Source organism: Euprymna scolopes, chromosome 5 (assembly GCF_053919585.1).
Source record: "Euprymna scolopes isolate OS-2025 chromosome 5, ASM5391958v1, whole genome shotgun sequence".
Lineage (NCBI taxonomy): Eukaryota > Metazoa > Mollusca > Cephalopoda > Sepiida > Sepiolidae > Euprymna > Euprymna scolopes.
Genome location: NC_136486.1, coordinates 115,010,241 through 115,036,559, shown reverse-complemented (window position 1 = coordinate 115,036,559; position 26,319 = coordinate 115,010,241). Strand labels below are relative to the sequence as shown.

General features: G+C 34.4%; 1 protein-coding gene across 2 annotated transcripts in view; it reads left to right on the top strand.

Annotated features, from left to right (window-relative positions):
* The window catches only part of LOC145276962 (short transient receptor potential channel 7-like), a 946,690-nt gene that overhangs the window by 41,219 nt on the left and 879,152 nt on the right, over positions 1 to 26,319 (top strand). The window lies entirely within an intron of this gene.

Below are 26,319 nucleotides of genomic sequence, written 5' to 3'. Positions count from 1 at the left end.
CGGGTGTTTGGGGATGTGTGGGGGGTAAAGTAAAGAATAAGCGAAGTAATAATCCTGTTTTAATATTAAAAAAGAAAATAAAATGTTAAACTTCTTAAAAATCGGCAAAACCATTTGAAACGATTCGATTAAGTCCATGTTGCGTTTCACCCAGTAGAAAGCATAGAACGAAAAGGAACGTTAAAATTCCATTCCAGTGTTTTTAAGCAACTACAAAACGAAATAAAGCGAAAACAAATGGCATAAATAATCCTTCGATTCGGTTAAGTCCATGGTGCGGTTCACCCAGTGGAAAGCATAGAACGGAAAGGCACGGTAAAAACTGCATTCCAGTTTTTAAGCAACTACGAAGTAAAGAAAATCCAAACCGGTGTTTCTTTGTAGCTGTCCCTTGTGAACGATCTCGGAAGCGGTGTAAGTGGTAGCGGGGGAAGGGAAAATTAATTAAAGAGGAAAGATTTTACTACTTCGATTCATTTTAACCGATTGTGGCAGTTAACTCTCAACAGAAAAAAATATAGGAATCTACGATTATCGAGGACGTGGAGAGGTAATATGCCTATAAAACACCTAAGATATTGTGCTGCAGTTTGTGAATATTAAATTCGCATGAAATGTCTTGATTTTTAATCCTAAGGTAAAAATCATAGGAGAAAAATGAGTCCATTTTATATATATATATATATATAATAAAGGATGTAATATATTTTTCTAAACTAAAAATAATTTAATGCATATTAATTAAAATTGGAAACATAAAATTAATCAAACATTAAATAAAATTGGAAACATATAATAGACACATAGAATTGGAAAGGAATGTAAACATAGTGTTCAATAACATATTTTAATGTTTATCTATATGTAAAAATGTTTGCAGCCCACGTTAATCTTTTGAAGCCCCAATGTGACACTGACTCGCAAAGCAAACAGGAGCAAGTAATAACCAAAACTCGCTTTTTTTTAACAATGACATTTATTTCCTCATTCTCTCATTTCCGCTGTGACGTCTCCCATATGATCATCTTCTCCAACGATGTCTCGAACGTCATCCTCGCCTACAACATGGTCGTATCCTTTTAATAGGTTATTTTTACCAAAACGTCATTTCGTACACGGCACTTTATTTTTATAGAAAGTAACATTCGAGTGCCACGAAATTCACATTCATTCTTATCAGTTTTATGTCGATAGTTTTGTAACCACGGTGTAACTTAGATTCATAAAACGCTTATTTTGGGCATCATTGTTTCTGAAAACTTAGTGCCAGTAAGAGCCTGTTTATTTCTTCAATGAAACGTAAAAATAGAATGGGATTTTTACTTCAAAGGCGATGAATGGTTGAATTCTGTGAGTGAAAATTGGATAACTTACAAAAAATTCTTATTGTCTTATAAAATATAATTCATGTTTATTTTTAATTTCATTACTTATTCTTTTGTTTTGTTTTTTTGTTACATATGTGAATGGATTGTGGTTATCATTTTTTTTTCTCAGTTGTACGAAGAAAAGTTAATTTCATTTTAAAGGAATGCGAGACGCGTTTTATGATTTCAAATATGGCTTTTTTATTTATTTTACACTTATTAAAATACAATAACCATCACGGTGAAGGTTAAGTGGATGAGAGTGGGTTGCAAAACTCTTTCTCTCTCTCTCTCTCTCTCTCTCTCTCTCTCTCTCTCTCTCTCTCTCTCTCTCGGTCTGAGCTTCTGGCCTCTCTCCTCAACTAGTTGCTTATCCTTTTATTTTGTAACTCTGACCTCATAACCTTTTCGCCCGGCCTTTTGTTTATTGTTTCGTCTTTTTTTTGTTGTGCGTGTGTGTTGTATGGGTCAATGTTTCACGGGCGATATACGTTACCATGACGAATTTTTTGGTGATCCCGACTTGTCCTAGGCACCATGAATATCGGTCAGCTTCCCTTTGGAGATTGACGTCGTCATGACGCATTTCTGATGTGATCCCGGCTTGTTCCAGGCACCATGAATATCAGTCAGCTTCCCTGGGGAATTTTGACATCATTATGTCCGTGGTATTTCAGGCCCACCTTGCTGTCTGTAACATTATCAACTTATTATAGCAACCGATAAGGCAACGAACCGAATTCGTTATCCACTGCTAAACAGCAATTGTTCATACTAGAAAAGTCAAAGTGGAAAAAAACATATTCATGCGCTTAGAGTTAAACTCTTAGGGTCGATCGTCAGTTACCCATGACCTAACACTCAATGATCGGATGATCATTCTAACATGTGAACCAGTGTTTGACTGCTAGTTTGTATTGTATGACCCTCAATCTTTATTAGGATCGCTTGGCAATATTTGATATGGAGAAAAACAACTTGCAACATGTGTTTTTAAAGTTTGGCTCAACGTTACGCGAACAATTAACCAAGGCACGAATTCGTTGGGTGAGATTATATTATGAAAATCTCTCAAGAAAAGGCATGAAGCAACTTGGTGTAAGAGGCCAACAAGTACGAAAGCTGAATAATATAAAAACAGGATATACTTATTGACTTTATATTTCAAAAGAGCAAGTAAGTAGAAAGAAAACAGTGAGCAGGAAGAGCGTTCCACAACTTTGCAGTCCATGGAAAAAGATACCGGAACAGGAAACTGTATTACAATGCTATATTAGAATAAGAAATTGATGATTCTGGGTACCGGAGCTTATCATTATAGCAGAATATCTATTAGGTTTTTGATTTGAATGGCGAGATTCTTTGACAGGTTTAATCTAATTTTGTGGCTGTGTGTTAGCGTAAGATAGCGTAGGTTTTTTTTTGTTCGTTCTTTAATCATAAAAAATAAGATTCCGAACTCAAGGGAAGAGACAACATCTAAAAGATATAACAAATATGTGGAGCAAATTGAATTCGTTATAATAAGATTACTCTCGTCAGAAGACAACCCCCCCAAAAAATATAGTTGAATATTTTAGTACTTTAGATTAGCATGAGAAAGAAATAATGAAAGAAGAATATTAAAAAAAAGATAGAATATGCCGGAAATGAAAGCACAAGGAAGAAAAGAATTATATGAAACTAGAAAAAGATAAGTAATACGGATAGAAAATGGAGAAAGTAATAAAGGACAGAAAAATGGTATCAAATAAAAAATGGAAGCAAACCATATAAAAGTAATTAAGGCTGATTGTAGAAAAAAGAAGGAAATAAAAATAAAAGGAAAAAAATAAGAAAGAGAAGAAAAGTGAAAAAAAAGGGACAGAAAAATGGTATCAAATAAAAAATGGAAGGAAACCATATAAAAGTAATTAAGGCTGATTGTAGAAAAAAGAAGGAAATAAAAATAAAAGGAAAAAAAAATAAGGAAGAGAAGAAAAGTGAAAGAAAAAGGAAAAATGATAGGCAGAGGAAGAAAGAGAGAGAGAGAGACAGACAGAAAGACAGAAAGAGATAAATCAACAGCGCATTGAGAGGAGAGAAATAAAGAAAAGGAAGAATATAGAAGAATAAAAAGAAAGTGAAAAGTAAGCAGAACAACAATAAATTCAAAAAGACTAGACTAATGAAGAAACTTACAAGATAACAAAAATAACGTGATAATTAACTATGAATAAATAAATACATAAATAAATGAAGGAAATAAATGAGTGACTGAATGAAAAAAGAAAAAGACAAACAAAAAAGTAATGAAATAAGTTTGTCGTGTAAATAGATATTTAGCCCATGGGAGTCTAAGTTGAAAACACACACTTCCACTCAGCCCAAAATATCAAACCAAAATGCTGAACACGATAAAGTCGATTTTTCAAAATATTGATTTCAGACATTCCTGCACTCAGAGGAATACACATGAAGGACATATTACAAACTAAAACAAAACTTACTGCAAGGAATGTGTCCTAAGCGTTCAGTCTGAAAGATAGTTTAAGATGGCGTCAAAATGAAGCATGTTTAAAACCAAATTGTATCACAGCAAAGGCGACAAAGTTCAAGAAAGCTGAATATATAAAACACAATGACAAATGGTTCTTTTCTCGCAGAACATATTATTATAAAATACAAATGCATTTATTGCAAAGTGGGAAAAGTGGCTAAACAAAATATTGTTTTGATAGACTTAAAAATTTATGTACTAATCTAATTTAATTTAAAATATTTCAATTTTAATTAAAAATTTATCATTTTTAAAGTTTACTTTTATAAACTTTAAAAAAGTAAAGATAAGAATATTTAATTCAAATTGAATCTAAAATGTACTGAGAGTTATTTTATGTTATTTTATGAAGCCCTTTAACATTACAATGGATCCCAATTTCCTCACTGGACTTGTCAACCCCTTTTATCACACTCTCCTCCGCATCACAACATGTACAACTCATACTTTCTTAAACAATCTTTTTATCTCCCTCTATGAGTCGAGGTTCTTATCGACCTGCTTTTTTTTTAACGAGATTCATTAACGGAAAAATGTATTTCATTTCATGCATTATAGGTCCGGTGTGTTTTATAAAGAGCGATAAAGAGCGCAGCAATGAACAAATTCTCTATTACCGCTAAAAGATAAATTATTTTAAAATGTACAGTGAAAAAAATAAAACTAAGGAAGCTTCCAGAACTCTACCGAAAGAACTAATTAAAATTAAAGAGGCTTCCAGCATACTGCTAAAAGTAAATTAATATCAAAAGAGAAAATATTAAAGTGAGCAGTGAAAAATATTAAGGGGCTTCAAGAGCGCTACGGCAAGCAATCAATAAAAGTAAGGAGGCCTTCCAGAGTAATATATATATATATATATATATATATATATATATATATATATATATATATGATGAAAATAATGGAAATAGTATTCCGACAAAATAGAGAAAATAAAAAAGGAACAAACCCTATTATGTGTTCACCAACGTGAAAGGAAGTCTCGAAATAAAGACGAAACGTTGGTGAACACATAATACGGTTTGTTCCTTTTAATTTTATATATATATATATATATATATATATATATATAAGCGAGACACTTATAGAATTAAGATGAAAATCCTGATAGATATTACTTGAAGTGATACGTCAACGAGATCCTAGCCAAAAAGGAAAAGCTCAATATTTAAGAATAGAGCAATATATAAGTTTCGTGGTTAAATTTTAAATTCTGAAAAAAAAACAACATATAGAGACATATATTCGAGTTAAGAATTTATTGCTTGACAAAGGAATATAGAGAAGGGGTTATTTTAATTTCCTTAATCCATGGATTTTCAACATATCATCAGAGGAACTGAAATGCAGTTAGCAAAATGTTTAGCTGCAAATGGACGCTATTTTGCTTTTCAGCACAATTATTGAAAATAGTTTTTGGAGTGGTTGTGGATAATTATATGGAGAAAATTATACGAACAGAGAAGTTGATACAACCTGGGTAGTCCATTATCGGAAGGAGTCCAATGTCATTAGGGGTTATAAATCCGGTGGGCAGAAAATAGGCCCATGAGAGAAAGTGATATGCCCATATAGCGAAAGCATACTGCTCCTTATTGATATTTCGAAAAGTATACCGGGCAGCCTTATTCGTTGTTGCGCTGATTGTATGTTGGTTGCTGTAGTTCAAATGCTTTCTCGCTGTTGACAAAGTATATCCGAAATTGGGTGGATATACCATTCCATTATAATTATACCCGTGAGTAATAGAATTTGAGCATTGAGTTAAGTGTGCAATGGACCTCGGAATCAATAATATAGTTATCAAAATATCAAAGATAGCAAAATAATCCTGGAGATGATATTTGGAACGGTACGTTGGAACGGCTTGCTTGAGTGTGAGTCTCTTAGAAAGATATTGCTGTTTCTTGTTAATAGTGGATAAAGGAAGCCTTTTAGATGAGGGAAAGAGGAGAGTGAGGTGAAGTAGAGAGGGTAAAGAGAGAGGGGGAGGGTTAAAGTTGGGCGAACATATAGGTTCTTAATTGAATTTTTCGGCGAGGCAAGGGGAGGAATTGTGTTTTAGTATTCTTTAAAAGAGTTGCCCTCTTGATTTTAAGTTCAAGCGGGAAATGGATGTTCTTGTGATTTTCCATGGGGGTATGCGTGATAGGGTGTGAGTGTGCTGTTTTTGCTGTTGGGTTGGGTGAGCTGATGAGGTGGAGATAGAGACGAGTCATGGTGTGAAAATATGGAATGTTTGGAGGGTTACTTAATTAAGTGAGTTTAAGGTTGGGTTCTTTCAATTCTGAGTGTATATTTTAAAGGTGACTTGGTTAGTTGAGATAAGTCAGTTGAATACTTTTGTTGTCGAGTAGTTTGATCTGGTTTAATTATGTTTGTTTAAATTTTATTTAAAATACATATATTTCTGTTTAGAGGCGATCTATGGATGAGTTGTTTTGTGTTCGTTGAGTTGGAATAGATGTTTGAGTGAGTGCTTTATATACTGTGGTTTATTATATATGTTTTACATGTTTATAAAGAGGAGAGTTGATTTAATTGTGGGGCTGGGTATGTGGTCGCCCAGGCGTGGTTAATTTTAACTATTTATATAATGATATATATATATATATATATATATATATATATATATATATATATATATATGAACACATCCAGAGCGCTTTTACGGAGGCTTCTTGAGCATACCTAAACGTAGTTATTTTACTTCTAATATAAAAAAGTATTCTTTTAGTGATTAGTGGAAATATAAACACAGGAGGAGCAACTGAAAATTAATAAATCTTAAGGAAATCTGTACTATTAAAATTAATTTTAAGTACTTATTTCTTATTAGCAAACAAACAAAACTGCTCGATGATTTTACGTGATATATTGTTGTATCACTTTTTCTTTCCGTCACAGATGTTCATTTTCTCTTTTCATATCGACAAAATTATGTACCTTATTTCTTATTTAGTCTCGAGAAGGTTTTATTATTCATATTTATATATAGGTATGCAACTATCTTATTTTCTTATTTAAGGGGAACTTATCTTGCTTTGGTTACTATAATGTGTTGTACAGTTTATTTATTTGTAAGTAAAAAACATTTAAAATAAGCGTAAAGACAAAAAAACTTACGTAGAAGTGTAACTTATTTTGCTTTCGATAAGTAAGTACGTAATGTTTGAACCTGGAATGAGTTGCTTTTTAATGTGGTTATTTTCTATTAAATCTTTTCTATCTTTTTATAACGTGCTAATTTCACCTTGGTATATAAGTATATAATAATGCTTTCCATGTTTTTTTATTACTTTTAGACAAAATATTATTAATAAAATAAAAACAATTTCATCAGTAAGCAGTGAAATATCTCCATTGAGTTTTAGCGCCTTCTTTTCTCAGTCCTTCAGTATTTTTTTTATAGATATTCTAGCGGTTCCCAACAAAACAGTCCTCTGAAGCCCTTTAACATCGCAATGGATCCCAAATTTATCAATCCATATGTCAAACCTTTTTACACACTCCCCGAAGCCCCGATCACAACAATACAACTCGTACTTTCTTCAACAATCTTTTTATTTCCCTCGTTTAGTCGAAGTGCTTGCCTTTTCTTTTCTTTTTTTACCCACATTCAATATATACCTAGTATTATTGTTCTGTGATCTTTATATTAATTCTATTTTTCTTGCTTCAACTAAATTTTCACATTTCATATTGGATATACATATATATATATAAATATCCAACAATATATTATTATTATTATTATTATTATTATTATTATTATTATTATTATTATTATTATTGGCTCACGAGGAGCTTTCACGCAGGTCATCAAACATCTCTCCTTGAAAGCAGCCTGTGGTGCTCCCTGGAAACTGAGTGACAACAAGTCTCCCTAGATGTCCAGTATTCTCCACCTCTTTCGATAGTATTTGCAAATAAATTTGCATTATCGCAACAGCTGCTTGCTATTGATTTCTCGTTGGCAGCGGCTGTTGGTCTTTGCTGGAATTTGATTGGCAATAAGCCTCCCCAAGGTCCCGGTTATCTTCGCACTTATCTAGCGAAGATCTGGTCAGTGTGCTCTCTCTCTCTATCTTTCTCTCTTTCTCTCTCCTCAATCTTTCCTTCCTCCTTGACTCTACTTGGCTGTTTGGTCTCACTCCTTTTTTTAGCAGTGATGTGGTAATGGGGAGATGTGTGTGGTGTGCTTAGAGAACTTATAGATATGCGGCTTCCGTGTTCTTGGTTCCATGCAGCGTTTCATGTTTTACCTCTGCAGCAGTTTGTCTGGTCCGCGCTTGTTGCTCATGTGTGTTAGTCTCCACATTCAAGGGCTTTCCTTTATATTTCAGCTGTTTTCATTATTGTTGTTCGTTGTATTTTCCAATCATTCCTTTGATTTCAATTTCTCCCATTCTTTTTTCAAAGTTTTTTGGGATTGTTCCTAGTGCTCCTACTATTATAGGTATTATTTTGATTTTCTTCATCTTCCATATCCCTTTCAGCTCTTAGGTTTGCTCTGTGTATTATTATTATTATTATTATTATTATTATTATTATTATTATTATACAAACTGCTCAGGAGGGAGATATTTCTAGTATTCTAACGCTGCTATATATTTTTCATTAGCCTTATTTTTACGATTATATCGTGGGGTCTGAATTCGGGCCTCATAATCATGAACAGTGTAGGTGATGCCTTACTAATCTTATCAATTAAGCGAGTAGTTTCGCAAAACACCGTGTAACAAATGTATGTGTGAATTGTGAACGATTTGTTTAGAACGTGTTCGTTTATTTATGCAAGGGAAAACTAAAATAACCGTATAATGTAAGGGAAAATTAAAAAGCGTAACCCTTAAAAAAAAGTTTTCAGCGTATATTGGCATTTTTTTTTTTAATTTACGTTTTATTGAAGTGCGCTAGCTTCTCTGAATAAACCATGCAACGTTGGGATAAAACACGAATCAGGACGCTGAAATGAAAAGAACAAACAAAGGGAGTGGTTCACCATACTTTTCGTATTGCATGCACAAATGTTCAACGTTCGGGCTTTTCTATAAACTTTTGACATTGCTTCCGGTCGTATTGTATTTCTCTCTGGAAGTGAGTTGAAGTAATGATAGGTCAGGAGAAACGTGTTTGGAATGCTACGTAAACATTAATTCATTTAACCTTATTGTCTCCCGGGCAATGTTTCAGAGGGGGTACCTATTATCTCTCAGAATAAAAAGCCATATCTGTCAGCAAAAAGACATACGAGAAGGTGACGTTTTGAAGATGCTATTCAAGATGGATGACATGACCACATCATAAAAATAGGAATTCTTTAATCGTTCAAAATAACATTTGGCATCATCCCAAAAATAATCTATAATAATAGTTTTTTTTATATAACTGCATCATCATACGAGATGCCTTCAGTAACTTTCTAGACTTTTTCGTTTAGGCACTTTTATTTCTAGTACACACACGAAACTATAGCCCCCACCTTTGAGGTAATCTTCTCTGGCTACAATGCACTTGTATCGCTCCAGTAATTTCTGCAAGGCCAAGGGAAGTCCTCATGTGTGAGCATGGCAATGATTTTCGTCGCGGCCTCTTTCATCCGTTTAATATTCCTATAACGATAGAATCTAAGGTGTTCCTTCAGCTTAGGGAATAAGCAAAAGTTACAGGGAGCAAAGTATGTAATAAAAAAGGTTTGGACTACAGATAGGGTGAGGAACAATCTTGATGTCCATCTTGGTCAAATAATCTGTTACAAGGATAGAGTTGTGGAATGGTGCATTGTCCTGGTGGAAATGGAACTGACCTGATTTGAAGAGGCTGGTCTTTTCCAATGGAATCGCTTCCTGAACCTTCCTAAAATCTAAACACAGTATTCTTTGTTGACTATCTTTCCAGTGCATGTAGATCATGCCAGTGCTGTCAAAAAATGGATCATCATGTTTCAGAGTGGTTTTGCTCTGTCTAGCCACATTGGGTCTGGAAGAGCTAGCATGCTCCCACTGTGGACTCTGTTTCTTGGTCTTTGGGTTATAGCAGTAGATCAATCTTTCATCGCGGGTCACTAGAGCATCAATAACTTCGGGATCTGAATTGATCAGATCGACTATCTCTTTGCCATCTTCCTTTCTGGCCTTCTCTGAGCACCCTTGGGACAAACTTCGCGCAAATCTTCCGTATCTTTAGTTCCTCGCGAATACGTGTGTGTACAGTTCGCACACTGACATCAAACTGTTCACTTATTCTCTTTATAGTCACACAACGGTCCTTATCCCCGAAATTCTATATTTCACCAATTAATTCTAGTGTTTTGACTTCTTTACTTCTCCCACTCTTCTCGTCATCCCTCACACACTTCCTACCTTCCTTGAATCTCTTCTACCACTCAAAAACTGATACTCGATTCAGGCAATATGGTTCAAAGGCAATCTGAGGCATTCCATATGTTTCTGTGGCATTTTCCAAGTTTAAAACAGAATTTCATTGCATATCGTTCTTCTAACATATTCTCATGTCCGGATTGCATTGTTGAAATTCACCAACTGTGACAATCAGACTTTGGTAGAATGTATTCTAATTCTTGCTGAAATAATAAAAAAAATAGTCAGTCATCTCATATGCTGTATAGCAATAACATACTGAATTTTCAAGTGTCTAATACAAATTTAAATGCCGGTAGAACAAAGTCTGGAAGTGTATTTAAGTCTTGTCGTAATCAGAAATCGGGGACACTTGTTAGTTTGTAAAAACCGTCGCTAATAATTTCCGATCTTGTAATGTCATGATATTTTTTACATTAAAATAAGTTGCATTATATTATTCACAAGTACTTTCACTAAATTCGCCCTGACAAACTTACTGTACTTGCTCTCTCTATCTATCTCTCTTTTAAGGTAAATATCGCCGATTAACCAGACTAGCAGCAATATACCACCCCTTCACTGAAAATACCACATTCATGCTGAAAATAGATAGAATCTAATAGATTTAACTAATAACGCTTACATTTAAAACATCTTTTCTGCTATGTGTTTTCTAGCTGTAGTTATATGCAAATATTAAAATTTAATGTAAACAAATACCTTCCTACACAACTCATAACCTATGATATCCCCTATTAATACGTAAACTAATCACAGTAGCATATATGGCATATATGGCTTGTTTAAAGTGAAGGAAAGTAATAAATAATTTTATTTAGTTAAACGATTGTTTTGATAATAACATTTGGTGGATGGAATCTGTTGATTTTTTTTTTTTTTGAAAGGATAAAAAATCGGATGAAACTGCGCTGATATAAAACTATTATGGTGCTGATACAGAAAAAGAAGGGGCGGTTAAATGTTGGTAGAAGAAACATAAAGTAATTATGTTCTTTAGTTCTTCCTAATCGATGAACAAATGATCATAATTATCAATACATTTACTTTGAGATTGTCTAGGGTCCAATCACGGATATGTGAAGGCCATTTACATTAATTACCGCCAAACACAAGGGAAATCACGGACATATGAAGGCTATTCAGGTTAATTACTACCATACACAAGGGAAATCATCCATGTAAAGGCACTGATTGTGTGTTCTTTTTATTTCTCTCACGCTTTATAGTGATTATTTCCGAGCATCAGATACACCATATACTTTAACGCAAACTAAAACAGTTGTGGTTAACGTTTCAGCTGCACACATCATCTTCATTCTTGCCATATAACCTAAAAAAAACAACAACATGTACTTCGATCTTTCGATATTGTACAACATTCTGTGTTTGAAGTGAATGACAATAATTAATTCAATGCTGGCCTAAGTAACTCTTCTTCAAAGCATTAGGATATAGTAGGTAAGTAAGCAGTATATATATATATATATATATATATATATATATATATATATATATATATATAGTAGGTAAGTAGTAGGTAAGCGATGATATAAGGAAGACCGTTGTTTGAATTGAGCAGTTTGAGTGATCCCTTATATGTCAGAGGTGACTTCATACGGAAATCGACGAAACCACTTTATATCCAGACGGATATTTTCGATTTTTTGGCGAAAATTAAAGCAGGAAAGGCGTGTCCAATATCCTATCTTTAATTGGGTAGACTAGCAACATATACAGATATATATATATATATGCATATATATATATACATATATATATATGTGTATATATATATATATGTATATATATATATATGTATATATATATATATGTGTATATATATATATATGTATATATATATGTATATATATATATATATATATATATATATATATATATATATATATATATATATATATATAAGCAAGCTATCCATCCATCTGCCGGTTTTTATAACTCTCTCAAATGCATAAGAAATCGTATGTGGTTGGTTCCTTTTGTAATAAACCGTTATTAAAAATCAAACATCAGCGTCCAAGTGATTGTAACCACAAAAAAAGCAAAAATAACAAACAAACAAAAAACAGTAAAACTAACTAGGGTTTTCGACAACAATACATGTGTGTAATAATATATGTAATCGATACACGTATCAATAAGTGAAAAACAAAACATAGGGTTGAGAAAAGTTTGAAATAACAATTTCTTTTAACTTTTTATACTTAAATTTAAAATATTATTTTAAGATACATCCACGTATATTTGAAAGTGATTCTGAGCTTAAGTTTAAATAACAGTTTCATCACCTTATTTGAAATTTTGGATGAGTACATCTAAAGGAATAACTGCTCTTGTTTTTGTTGTTGTTGTTTTTTTGTTTTGTTTTTATGATTCTTATCTGCTTACATAATGAAATCTATTTTAATAGAACAATTCAAGTGACGCGTTAAGAGTCAGAGTTTATTCAAAAACGGAAGTCAACAAAACTATCTGATTTCCATTCTGAGATTTTCTGTCTCTTGTCTGGCAATATTCCAAGCAGGAAAATGTGTATATGGAAATTGCCCTTATGGGAGACGGAGCGTAAAATCGACCACGTGTAGCAGGATAAATTATCCGTTTATTTTTCTTTCGGCCTCAATCAAGTTACCTATTCTCGATTATCTGTTGGCCTTTTTTAATAAGAGTTTCCTAAAAACTAAACATCAGTAACCGACTGATTGCATGCATATACAAGTAAGAACCTGGGTTTCCGACGAGGACACTGGTGTAAATAAAAAATACTTTTAAAAAATAAGCAATTTAAAAGATTCGGGAAATAAGCATGATTTTTACGATTTTCTAAAACTTTTGTTCAGTACTGGATACCAAGTCACAATTGCTTTCCCAAAATACATTAATTGGGATAACATATCAGTTGGTTATGAATAGATAAAAACAGCACATCTGACTAAATATACAAACGTTATCTTGTTTCAGTTTTTGTTTTCATAACCAAGCAGTTGATTTTTAATTTTATTAACGTTTATAAAATCACGTTACTCGTTTATGTCTGCAGTGACAATAGTTTTACTTTCCACTTTTTTCTTCATTTAATCTTTATATACCTGTACAAACGGTTGATCTGAAATTGTCACTCGTGAAATCTATCTTTATATTATATAAAAGTCAGTTTGCGTGGGTCTGTGTGTGAGTTTCTTCTTCATAGGTTTCGAAACGGCTGAGCTTATCTTTTGCAAATTTCACACAAAGCTAATTTAGTATTTTTGACAGTGTTCTTAGGTATGTTTCGTAAAGAAATTCAGCCGATAATTATCGAAAATCGAAAAAAATTGATCTTAAAAATAATTTTAAAACCGATCTACAAAGAATTTTCCAAGGAAATATTTTATGTTAAACCGGTGGAACCCTGGCCGGTATAACCTTGGCCGGTATAACGTAAAATATTTCCTTTTAAATACTCTTCTTTTTATCTATAAAAGACGAAATACTATCTTTAAGGTCGTCAAGCCCTTATATCAGCTGACGTGAAATAAACCCAGACGTAATTTGATGAACGACATTATCATTATTATTTTTGTATTTTTTCTTGCAAATTAATACTCATAATACATAATATTCAAGAGAGGAGTGATGCTATAATTATACATACGCAATGTTCATAAATCAAAATATCATGTTTAAGCGTATTTTATGACAGGGCAACGCCCGTCGTCCAGCTAGTCGTTTATAAATTTCTATAAACAGGCAATGATGCTGGGCGTCAAAATATATTTTAGTCAAGAGAAATAACGGCTCATGTGTTTTCTAATAGAATACTGTGTAAAAAAAAAAAAACGTCATAGACCCGATTGAAAAACTTTACAACGTAGAAAATCTATTATTTTACGTCAGTCGACATGTGGCCAACGCACGCTCATTCACAGATTTTCATACTAGACTATCGTTTTTACGTTGTTATTATGTGCATTTTGCGTTATAACAAAACTAAATATACAGTAGACTCCCGGGATGCGTTGGCCCTAGGATACAGTTTTTCAGGTTGCGATTTTCTCCTGCTCTTAGTTAGGGTATCTGTTATTTCTTATGTTATTTTATTATATACGTGTATATTATATACTGTACTGTATTTTGTTACTAATTTTTAATGCCGGGGTTTTACTATAGATTGTAATATCGCTATACGAGTGCAAGTATGTAAATATAAAGAAGTTTTTGGTGCAAAGTGACGCGTAATAATCGAAATTAAAGCAAGAAATAAAATTAAACATTTGAGTGATGGGTAAGAACTTTATTAAAATGAATACAAAACCAAAACTTTTCGTTCAAAAACGAATTAAAACTTACATTAGATGGGATGAGAAAAGCGTACACTCTAAGATGACGGTGAGTATTCTTCCTTCGTTATTCAAACAGGGGCCTTTGAGTGCATTGGGATTGTAAAGCTGTTTTTTTTTTGTTTTTTTTCGTAAAGTGCACGAAATATGATAGCATCAAAATCGATAAATCCGAACCAAGATCTTCGAGTTTTGAGAAGGAAGTTGAAATATGAGCCAATCTGGAAAGTGTCGAGATTAAAATATACGCATGCGCAGTTCACTTAGGTTTTGTATTTCTTCAGTTTACGAATATTTGACTGGATCGTGTAGGATTTTACGACGTATTAGCCGTTTTTAGGACATCCCGCACCGAAAACGCAAGAGGATTGTGAAAATAAGTATTTTTTGGCAAATAATTCTTAGTCGCACTTTTATAAATATACTAGAATACCGATTTCGGGACTGGTAAAATGAATCCCCGTTTTGTACAACTTTTATGTTCTCTTGCAAAGAATAAAATTAATATATATTAACAGTAAACCTTAATTAGAAACCTTATTCTAATTTGATTAAAATACATTACACGATTTTTAATTCTAAAAAATGTCTAAAACTTAAAGAGTTTTTTCAAGGGATATTAAGAAGAAATCAGACGTTCAGGGAATCTTTCTGTATTGGAATGTAATAACTAGGTATCAAATTCGAAATATTTGAATTTTAACATTAACACTTGTGTCAGTCTTATGTATCCTTAAGTCACTTTGTCTATAGGAATTGAAACTTCGATATGCGAATAAACTAGCAGGATCCGTGGAAATTCCATGGAATTAGAAATATATTTAATCAACAAAAATGATTCGATAATTTTTTGATAGTTTTAAATTGTGTAAAAATTAGGTTTTTGACTACAAAACAAAGACACGCAGCAAATCTGCTATGAAAACAGTGTTTAGTGTATGTTAAATATAGAACTCACTTAAATGATATAAATTAACAAGTACTAATAAATACTCTGACCATAATATTGTGCTACATAGTTCAATACAAATAATAAAATCACACTGTAAATGCAATCTTTAATCTACTCCTTCGGTACAACGCCTCTCGGCAGTCAATGATTTCGGATAATTCTCTTTTTTTGGGGGGGGGGTAATATTTGCTTTCTTCTTTTCTAGTGAAGAACCGCTGCACGTCGAAATTACCACGAGTTTCTTTATCACACAATGACAACAATGATAATATATTTTTATTATAATGATATTCGAAAACGAAGTTACATTAAGGGAGGTCACTGTCATATTCTTATCCTGGGTTGCCAGATTGGCTTTTTCACAGCTTAATTTCGCGTGTTTCCCCTTTTTTGAAGCCGTTTGGTCTACAAAAGTTATGTTTAGCATTTTCAAAGCGTAATTTACGAACTAACAAGGAAAAACAGCAGAAAATTATACAACCATTGATATCTATTACGGATTGTTTAAATGTCGAAATAAACCGAAAATTCATAAATGGGCTTCTAACTGATTTTGTTTTCTTTACATAGAAAGAAATTAAGCTAAATATATATTTCCTATTTCGATCCCTTTTGCCTTCGGTTTATTTGTTTATAAGTGAATCCTATAAATACATATATATAAACATATACGTTACCTCAATTGGGTATGTAGTGTACGGAGCTTGCTATTTTTAACATAGTATTTCCAAATTAAATTCAATTTTTATTAAATTTTAAGGTAAAAGTACAGAATATTAAACAAACCGTCCCTCCCCATGCTAAGAATGGGTTTTATTAATTATAACGTTAATATTTTAGCACGGTTCATAAACTATAGTAGTACCCTCACTTTATATAAATAGAGATACTCCTTCAATATTCGTCTATCGTTTATTCCATGCACAAGTTCTATCCATCGAAAGCTTTCTTGTTCAAAAGTAGATTCTTTTTTCCTTCCTGCTATATCACACAGAAGGGATGTTGCAAGCCTGTCTCTGCCTTATCGTTATTTTCATAGCAGGTGCTCGACTGAAATTCACTCTATGGTTTCCCCTGTATAAAAAAAGTCACGGTAAACACTCGCATAGCGTCGAGCAATGCTAACAATTTTCCTTACTCCCAATCTCTGCCTAAAACTAAACAAAAATTTCACGAGCAAAGCTTTATTTCTTAGAACTGCTAGTCTGTGAAGCACAGTACCTCAATGCTGCCTCCCAGCTGACTGTAACATGCTCGTTCTCGAATTTAATGTAAACAAGTTCTTAATGAGCCGTTTTCTTTAATAACTTCCCATCAAAATTACCACCATCACCGATCTTCCCGGCGTCGTCTCACTTGACATTATTTCTTCTCATCCTTTAGGTGTTCCCTGGCCTTGATAAACGAGGACTATAGTATAAAAAAGAATGTATATCTTGTTTTGAGATGCCATAAATGATTGAGATTCTGTCACACCAGGTGAAACTAAGGACCCTGTGCCGTTATTAAAGGTGGAAAACTTACAGGGAGTTTCCCCTAGTGTGCATAGGTTGCATTTTCTAAAATGTTGATGACACAGTTTTAAAATATTTTGGTTTTGGTGTGTACAGTTTAATATTTATTTTCGCGGATAACTTTACTGGAGTAGTTAATGCTTTGTTAATGCTCCTTCTTTTATCGGTGTCTCAAAGATTTAATATAGAATCATTGTTGATGTTTTGTTAATGTTAATGTTAGTCTATGCTAGGGACGCCTAAGAAACCGTAAAAGTTATAAATGTCTTTTGTAAGTACATGGGATACTACATTCTTTTACGGAGAATTCACTCTTACTATGTTGTCTTAATAAAACGTATTTATATATTAATCACAGTGAACATAACTTTCATAATAATTCTCTTCGTATCTCTATCTCTATCAATTAATGTTTACTTAAAGAATCACGATTCAAGAAATAAGTCAAGTGTATTTATAATTCATTTGGAACCTTTTTTATTTCATTTTACAGCTGTATTTCAAGACAAGATTTTGGTTTGTTGTTCTTTTTTACGGTATATTGACGGTTTCAGGTTTAAATTAATGCCAAATTCCGCCATGTTGTAAAACATTTTATGCTTCAAGTTCTTTATATTTTCAGATAATATTCATTGTATTATGTTGAATATTGAGCCAGGGGAGACGCCAATAAAATCCAACATATGCACACACACACACACACACACACACACACACACACATTCTGAATGGATTTTCATCAACTTTTTTTATGTCCTATAAAAATGATCTCTCACTAAAAACAAACAAAAGCATACATTCCAAGTTGGGGGAGTTAGAAATACGTAAGGCAAAATAAAGTGGAAGAATGAAATATTTGAAATAGTTATATTTCGGTTGCTTTCTTTATCAGACAAAGGTAACATAAGCTTTTATTTGAAGGGAGAGCCGGCAGTCATTCAGTGTGAGTGACAAAATTCCGCCGTCGTGTTAGACCCCCCCCACACACACACACACTAATACACACACATCCTTTCTGCAAAATGCAGTTGTTCTCTTCTCTCTCCTTCTCTCTCGCTCACACGCACACACACACAACATACTCTCTCTCACACACACATACTCTCATTCTCTCTCTCTCTCTCCCTCTCTCTCTCTCTCTTGTCAATGGCCACGAGTGAATTATAAATAAACTTGTATGCTGACAAAGTGTGTCTCTGTTGATTTTGAAGACACCTACAGAATAATTACCAGGTGTATATAACTTCGCAAGCATTTAAAAAGTTAAAACTAGAAAAGTATATATAGAGAGAGAGAATAGCTCGCGTTACTTTAAAATTAACAGATAAATATAAAATATTTAAACAGTTAAATAAAGCATTTGTTCGTTATCCTGATGCTTTTGAATCGTTTAAGATAAACCAGACTATATTAATAAGGGAAATCCAAAACTATATTAGCAATGTATAAAATGTATTTATCTCTTCTCTATATAAATAAAATGAACACATTTTTTCCCGTTGATTTTGACCTTAATAGGATTTAAAATAAAGATATTTCATGCAAATATAATATGCACAAACGGCAGAACAATATCTGAGGTGTGTTATAGGCTTATTATTTCTCAAATTCCTCGATAATCTTAGATTTCTATACTTTTTCTGCTGAGAAGTCACGGCCAAAATCGGTTAAGATCAATGGAAGTGGTAAAATATTTTCTTTCTAATAAATTCCTCCTCCCCCTGCCACCACTTAACACCGTTTGGGGATCGTTCACAAGGAACAGTTGAGAAGAGAACACCGGTTTGGCTTCGTAGTTCTTTCATGTGAAGTTATTTAAAATCACTAAACTAAGCTGCAGTGCTCTGTGGCGTAGTGGTTAGCGTGCTGGACAATTCACATTATATTTTCACGTTCGCGCCGACCAACCGTAGCCGTTTTTTTTGTTTTTTTTTCCTAAACAACTGGAATGGACTTTTCTTGGTGGCCGAACTGTTAACGTTGCAGATGTTTTTTTTTGTTTTTTTTCACACTTTATTTTCCTACTTTTACTCATGACTCCGGGTTTGATCCTTCCTACTTACCTACCATAACATTTTTTAAAACTCCCCACCGTCCCGGAAACAAACACTCAGGCAACGCCGGGTACCCCCGCTAGTAATTACATATAATAAATTTATATATTAAAAAAAAATGTATATATGTAAAAATATTTTTAACCTTTATATATCTAATTTTTAATAAATAAGAATGTAAATATACTAGATACTAATCATAGTGGGGGTGATAAGTAGTTAAATGGATTAATCCTAATCTTATAAATACAATACTGATAAATTAAAAAATTAAAAAATGTATCCATTTTAAATGTGGAAATTGATCAATAGCACAGGTAAGAAATTCATTTTTATAGTATGAAAAGGTTAGTAATTGCAATTAAGAATAGGAAATTGGATCAAATGTTTGTAACATGTCTTCTTCCTAAGATTAAGGGTGGTGGTGTTTGATCAACACTGTTGGGGAGCCATGATGTAATATACTGTTTTGTTCTTAAATCCCTGAAACAGTGTTTCATGGTAAACAACTGATGATCCCTTGAAAAATAAATTACTGGTATTATAGTAAATTCGAGAGCGAGTTGATGCAGTGATTGCAGGCGATTAAATGACTTACTGACTAGATGGTTTTCTAACGAATGATAAAAAATATTTTTGTATAGTTTTAAAGGTTAAAAACTTCAAAGACTATATATATATATATATATATATATATATATATATATATATATATATATATATATATATATATACATTTAATAACGCAACAGATAGACATAAGTGGATTAAAACCAAGATAGTATTAAATATGCAAAATAACTAAAAATGTAATTGTTCGGGTTCAACGGATCGTGATTAATATCTGTGGGAACAGAAAATCATAATGAGAAAAAAAAAACAGGTTACACGGGATTACGCCGAAGAAATCGAAAGTTAGTGTATAATTCAAATTCCATAGAAACTAGTTAACGGTATACATATTTAAAATAATGCAACATAAATCAACATATTCTCCCTCTGTCCGTCTTATTCATGGTGCCCTAGTGAATGACATAAGAACTGAATCATAGAACAAAATGTCTATTTTAAAACTGTCTTCAAGTTGTTTTATTAATTTGCATTAACAAATAGCTTGGGTTGTTGCCGTCGCCGCCGTCGTCGTCGCCGTCGTCGTCTCCGCCATCATCGTCGTCGTCGTCGTCGTGATCATCATCATCATCATCACTGTCGTTGTTTTTGTCGTTATCATCATTGTTATTATGATCATAAACATCATTATCATCATCGTCGTAGTAGTCACCGTCGTCGTCGTCGTCGTCGTCGTCATCATCATCATCATCATCATCATCATCATCATCATCATCATCGTTGGTATCATAATCGTCGTCATCATCATCATTATCACCATCGTCTCAACAACAACAACAGAGATTATACAATTTCTATAATGGCCTTTCCCCCTTAAGTGCTGGTTCTGTGTAGTTCTAGGATGACCACCTTCCCAAGTTTGCCTTCTCTCTTTGAGAAGGGCTTACTGTATGGCTAATCGCCTGAGGTACCGTAAAAGTCGACGGGGCTGCACAGGGATTTTTTACAAGCTCCTTCCCTACAGCTCTGATTTTTTTCAATCCGACTTTCTTACTCTAATATCACAGTTCTCCCGATGAGATAAAAGTAAATACCAGTTCGGCCGAGGAGTTCGAGATTCTCAATTCTGACCGATTCGCTATTATCTAGTTTTTAAGAGTAGCAGCTGAGGGAACCACCATCAGCAGCATCACCAAAAGTGATGTTTTCAGGAGAACCCAAGAACTGTGATATAAACTTCACTCTCTACCGCTATCTGATTCCTGAGACTCCTCTTAGCTCACCACTCTAGTTCCTGCTTCTGTTCCGACTCCTCCTTCTGCAGGACCTGCTGCAACGATTCCAGCCACCAGTTTCAGTCACGACTCTGTCTGGCTCCCGCTATTTACATCAGTAAATAGGCACACGTTTTTCGGATTCTGTTATCGATTCCGACACATTACATAGTTGCAATTTTTCGATTCCCGATTCCGATTTTCATCCTATCATCAGAATATATATATATATATATATATATATATATATGTATATATATGTGTGTGTGTGTGTGTGTGTGTGTGTGTGTGTGTATGAAAAATACATATGGAAAAGTTCAAAAGACGAACACGCCTGTAATATATAATAATGGATTCCATACACACGCACATACTGAGAAAAAGCGTTTATATATAAGTAGAGATATCATATATGTTATATCTTTCGATAGGTTATCTGTATATAAGTTGTTTATTTGCTTATCTATTTATTCAGTCATCATTTTTCATCAGTTGATGAAGTGAAACTGCAAATGGCATTTTGCAAAACGTTTGGATTGTAAACGAAAAAAATCCATTAAAAACATTGGGATTCGTGCTGTTGGCTTTAGATAACGAACATTCGCTTAGAAATCAGAAATCATTCATAAAAAGAGCAGAACGAAAGAGATACAGGAAAATACAAAAAGTATATATTTTAAAAAAAACCATGAACATTTATCATTCGTTTTTTTTGTTTGTTTTTTTTTGCTGTTTTAAAAAAAAAATAAATTAACGAAATGGCAAAACCGGAAGCATGTTCATTACCGTTTAAAAAATAAGTTCTTACAAAATCTTAAGGTAAATTTTTCTTGCGATAAAAGTTACGTTCAAACACAACTATAAAAGTTGTCTCAAGCAATATCAAATTATTTATCTAAAACCTAAAAAAATATAGAGAAACTGAAGTTCTATCTATGACACCCTGTAGATAAATCGCAACAGATACTCATTTACCTACAACAGTTGCTAACAATTTCACTTAATATCTATATGTGCCCAAAACTAAATGTTAACTTAATAATCTAAGTGTCTTTACTAGTACTGCCATTCCGTTAGACATAATAATGTGGGACTACTTCCCAGCTACTATACCATGGCCGTTCTTAAGTTTAACATGAACAACTACCTGTTGAGCCGTAATCTTAAATAAACAAATATTACCAAAGTCTCAACATTACCGATAATCACGATGTTGTCTCACTGGCCATCTGACACTCATTAACTCTTATACTTCACTGCCTTTAGTCCTTGATAAGCGGTGACTCTCTTGAAGAGATAGAAACTAAAAGTTCACGAAGATAGTTAAAATATTTAATATATATATACAATTCCACAAGTATAGTGTTGGGAATAAGGTACTTTGGAAAATTCAATTATAAAAGTAACACTCGTCTAGATGTTGATGGGCCACTCCTCAGTACGCGTGACCCTAAAAAATACAATTGCGTATTACGACTGCTACCCAGTAATGGCTGCCGGACGTGAGCATGCTACTCCGGTGGATTAAATAAACAGTTTTGTTCGAAATTGCGTACAGATTCCAGAGTTTCACATAAAAAATCCTCTACTTTCGACAAGGTGTACGTGAAGAAGATCGGCGATTACAACGAACGAAACGTTGTTAAGATAAAAAATAAAAATACAAGCAGTAGTCCGAATAACTGAAATAATCCGAAAACTGTAATTGTCTGTATTTTTGAGATGAGTTGTTTTCATTGATTGAGATTGTCGGACTGACTTCCTCATCTTGGTTGTTATTGTCACAACGTTTCGGCCGTTTTGCCCTCCGGCCTTCGTCAGGTGAACGTTGGGTTCGAGACTCCTAACAAACCGTTCACCTGACGAAGGCCGGAGGGCAAAACGGCCGAAACGTTGTGACAATAACAACCAAGATGAGGAAGTCAGTCCGACAATCTCAATCAATGAAAACAACTCATCTCAAAAATACAGACAATTACTATCGAATCGGTACGGACCCGACATTAGGATTGAATGGCGACACCTAGAAAAGCGTCATATGAAACTGGCAAGACTCGCTAACCATCTAACCTTCCTGTACAGATGTAGAGACTTAAAACTCATACCAGCAGGGTTGACATTAAAAACAGCAGTGGATTCCAGGAAGGCACGTAGAGTCGCGGAAAGGGCAGGGCATGCCCTCGTTCGAGAAAGGATCCAACACACCCGCTGGAATAAACAAAAACTAAGGAACGAAATCTCCAACACCTTAACATCGTTCCTTGTCAAAGTGACCCAAAAGGAAGACAGGGTGAGAATCCAATCAGATCTGGATAAATCGTACAGACAAGAATATGAGAAGGTCAAAGGACGCCAAATCAAGAAGCTCACAAAGCTCAAAGACCAGAGGATTGTAACATCAAAACACCGCTCACCTGTGAAAGCGGTCATCAACCTCAGCAGCCGCCAACTGAGTCACTCAGAGGAAGCAGTACTAAATAAAGGTCTCAACTTCGCAACAACAACCAAACGCGTTCCATTCTTAGATATCATAACACACATGGAAGATATAGCCCTGAGAATCCCATCAACCCAAGGTGATGAAATAAGATGGAAAGTGAGACAAGTACTCGAGAAAGCCAAGCCTCCTAAATCAAACATCTCTCGGGAAGATAGGCTGGCTATAAGAAACCTACAGGGTGACAGCAGTATAATAATTCTGCCAGCAGACAAAGGCAATGCTACTGTGGTGATGGACATGTCGGAATACTCTGAAAAAATGGCAGGCCTAATCGCAGATGGTAGCTACGGTAAAATAAAGAAGGACCCAACTTTGAAAACCGAAAGAAAGCTGTTACAGATCCTTACGAAAAACAAGGAACACATCGCTCCGATGAGATATAGACAGCTGGTCCAGCATTACAGTAAGCTACCACATATGTACGGTCTCCCCAAGATACACAAAGACGGTATTCCACTCAGACCCATAGTGAGCTGCCGAGGCTCAGCATGCCACCCACTGAGCAGGTACCTTGTGGATATAATAAACCCATTAGCAGGCAAGTCAGCAACACATGTAAAGAATTCTGCCCACTTCACGGAACTGATCAAGGGAGCACCCATCAGTACAAACCAAATGGTAAGCCTAGATGTGGTTAGCCTGTTCACTAAAGTCCCAACTAGTGAGGCACTAGCAGTAATTCAAGACAAACTAGCTGCGGACCTCTCCATAGAAGAGCGTACATGTGTACCATTGCCAAACTTAATGGAAATGCTGACATTCTGCATAGAAACAACCTACTTCAGAATGGGCACTGACCTATATCGACAAGAGGAGGGACTAGCTATGGGATCGCCATTATCACCAGTGATGGCGAACATATACATGGAATACTTCGAAGACATGGCCTTAGGTTCAGCTCCCTTAAAGCCCACCATGTGGCTAAGATACGTTGATGACACCTTCATACTCTGGCCCCATCAGGAAGACATCCAGGCTCTCCTAGATCATGTGAACTCAATAAGACCATCGATACAGTTCACAATGGAGAAAGAAAAAAGATAACCAACTGGCCTTCCTTGATATACTCATATCACGCACAGAGCATGGGTTTAAGACATCCGTATATCGCAAGCCTACCTTCACCGGACAATAGCTAAACTTCAACTCCCATCACCCATACAGTATCAAACATGGAATCGCACGCTGCTTACAACATCGAGCAGAGACAATAAGTAGCGACACCATTACATACCACCAAGAAATGGTCAGGTTGAAGAATACCCTCCGTCGTAACAACTACCCCGATAGCATACTATCCACCAGACGTGTTAATAGTATAAGAGAGGAGAATGAAACCCAAAAACCTCCAACGGTCTGCCTACCATACATACGAGGCATCTCCGAAAAGATTCAGAGAATATGTGCCCCCTACAACATCAGGACGGTATTCAAAAGCGAGTCAACACTCAGACGACACCTGGTACGAGTGAAGCCCCGCATGGATGAGAACATGACCAAAAACTGCATATACTCCATCCCATGCAGTTGCAGAAAGGTTTACAAGGGTGAAACATGCCGCCCCCTTAAAGTAAGGGTGGAAGAACACCGAAAAGCGGTAACTAAAGGGGAGACGGAAAAATCGGGTATAGCCAACCATGTCTGGATGGAGAGGGGGGATCATCGCCCCCTATGGAATAAAGTAAAAATAATAAACAGAGAGACCCACTGGAAAGTGAGAAAACTTAAAGAAACAGCTCACATGCTCGGACATAACAACCTACTGAGCAAACCAAGCATAGAGCTGAATGCAATTTGGACACCTCTGATAGAGAGAGAAAACCTTGAATAACAACATAGGTTTAACATTAACAAAAACCAACTAAGAATTGTCCTAGTGACATATGGCCGAGTGGTCCTAGACGTTGTATCAAAGTTTACAGTTACTCAAAGGTGCTGAGTTCAATCCTGAACGAAGGCAGTGAAAAAGTAACATTGAAAAACAGAGAATCAGCAACTATGTCCCAAAGCCTAGCTGGAGTCCTAACACGGTACCCCCGTAATAATAATAAAGGGTTGGGTTCGAGACTCCTAACAAACCGTTCACCTGACGAAGGCCGGAGGGCAAAACGGCCGAAACGTTGTGACAATAACAACCAAGATGAGGAAGTCAGTCCGACAATCTCAATCAATCCGAAAACTATTCAAAATTCAGAAAAAATATATATAAATTTTGATAAAATTAAAAACCATTTCTTCAATCAAATCATATTAGTTACAAATAAATTTCAGTGCACGCCTTAGTTTTTCTACAACTAATGTAAAAAAAAAACATGTTTAATGACCGACTAACTGACGTTACATTATCGTAAAATATGATTGAATATATTTTAATTCATGCAAGTTTCGTATTTATTGTTATAGAGTCAATTCTAATATATAGTACTGCTTTCAGACGTTAAAACAATTAGAATTGAAACCCAAAATATTAACGCTTCTACTGCATCCTGTATCGTTTGAGCTATCGCCAGATAACAAAGAAAACTTTAAAATCAAACCACTTCAAGTTTCCTAACGCAGGTTTTGGGATGGCGACTTCATTAGGACGATTCCTTCTTCTTCTTCTTCTTCTTCTTCTTCTTCTCCTCCTTCTTCTTCTTCTGAGCGTTGCATTAAGTAGAATTGTCCTGAATGAAAACAGGAGATTCATAAAGATCGTAGTGCAATCCTGTGAGCTATATGCTGTTGGAGAAACCATTTTGTAAATCTCAACATTGATATTGGCACGCATGTAGATGATAAAACTACTGACAAAATCACTCACGACGCCCTCGCACTGCCGCC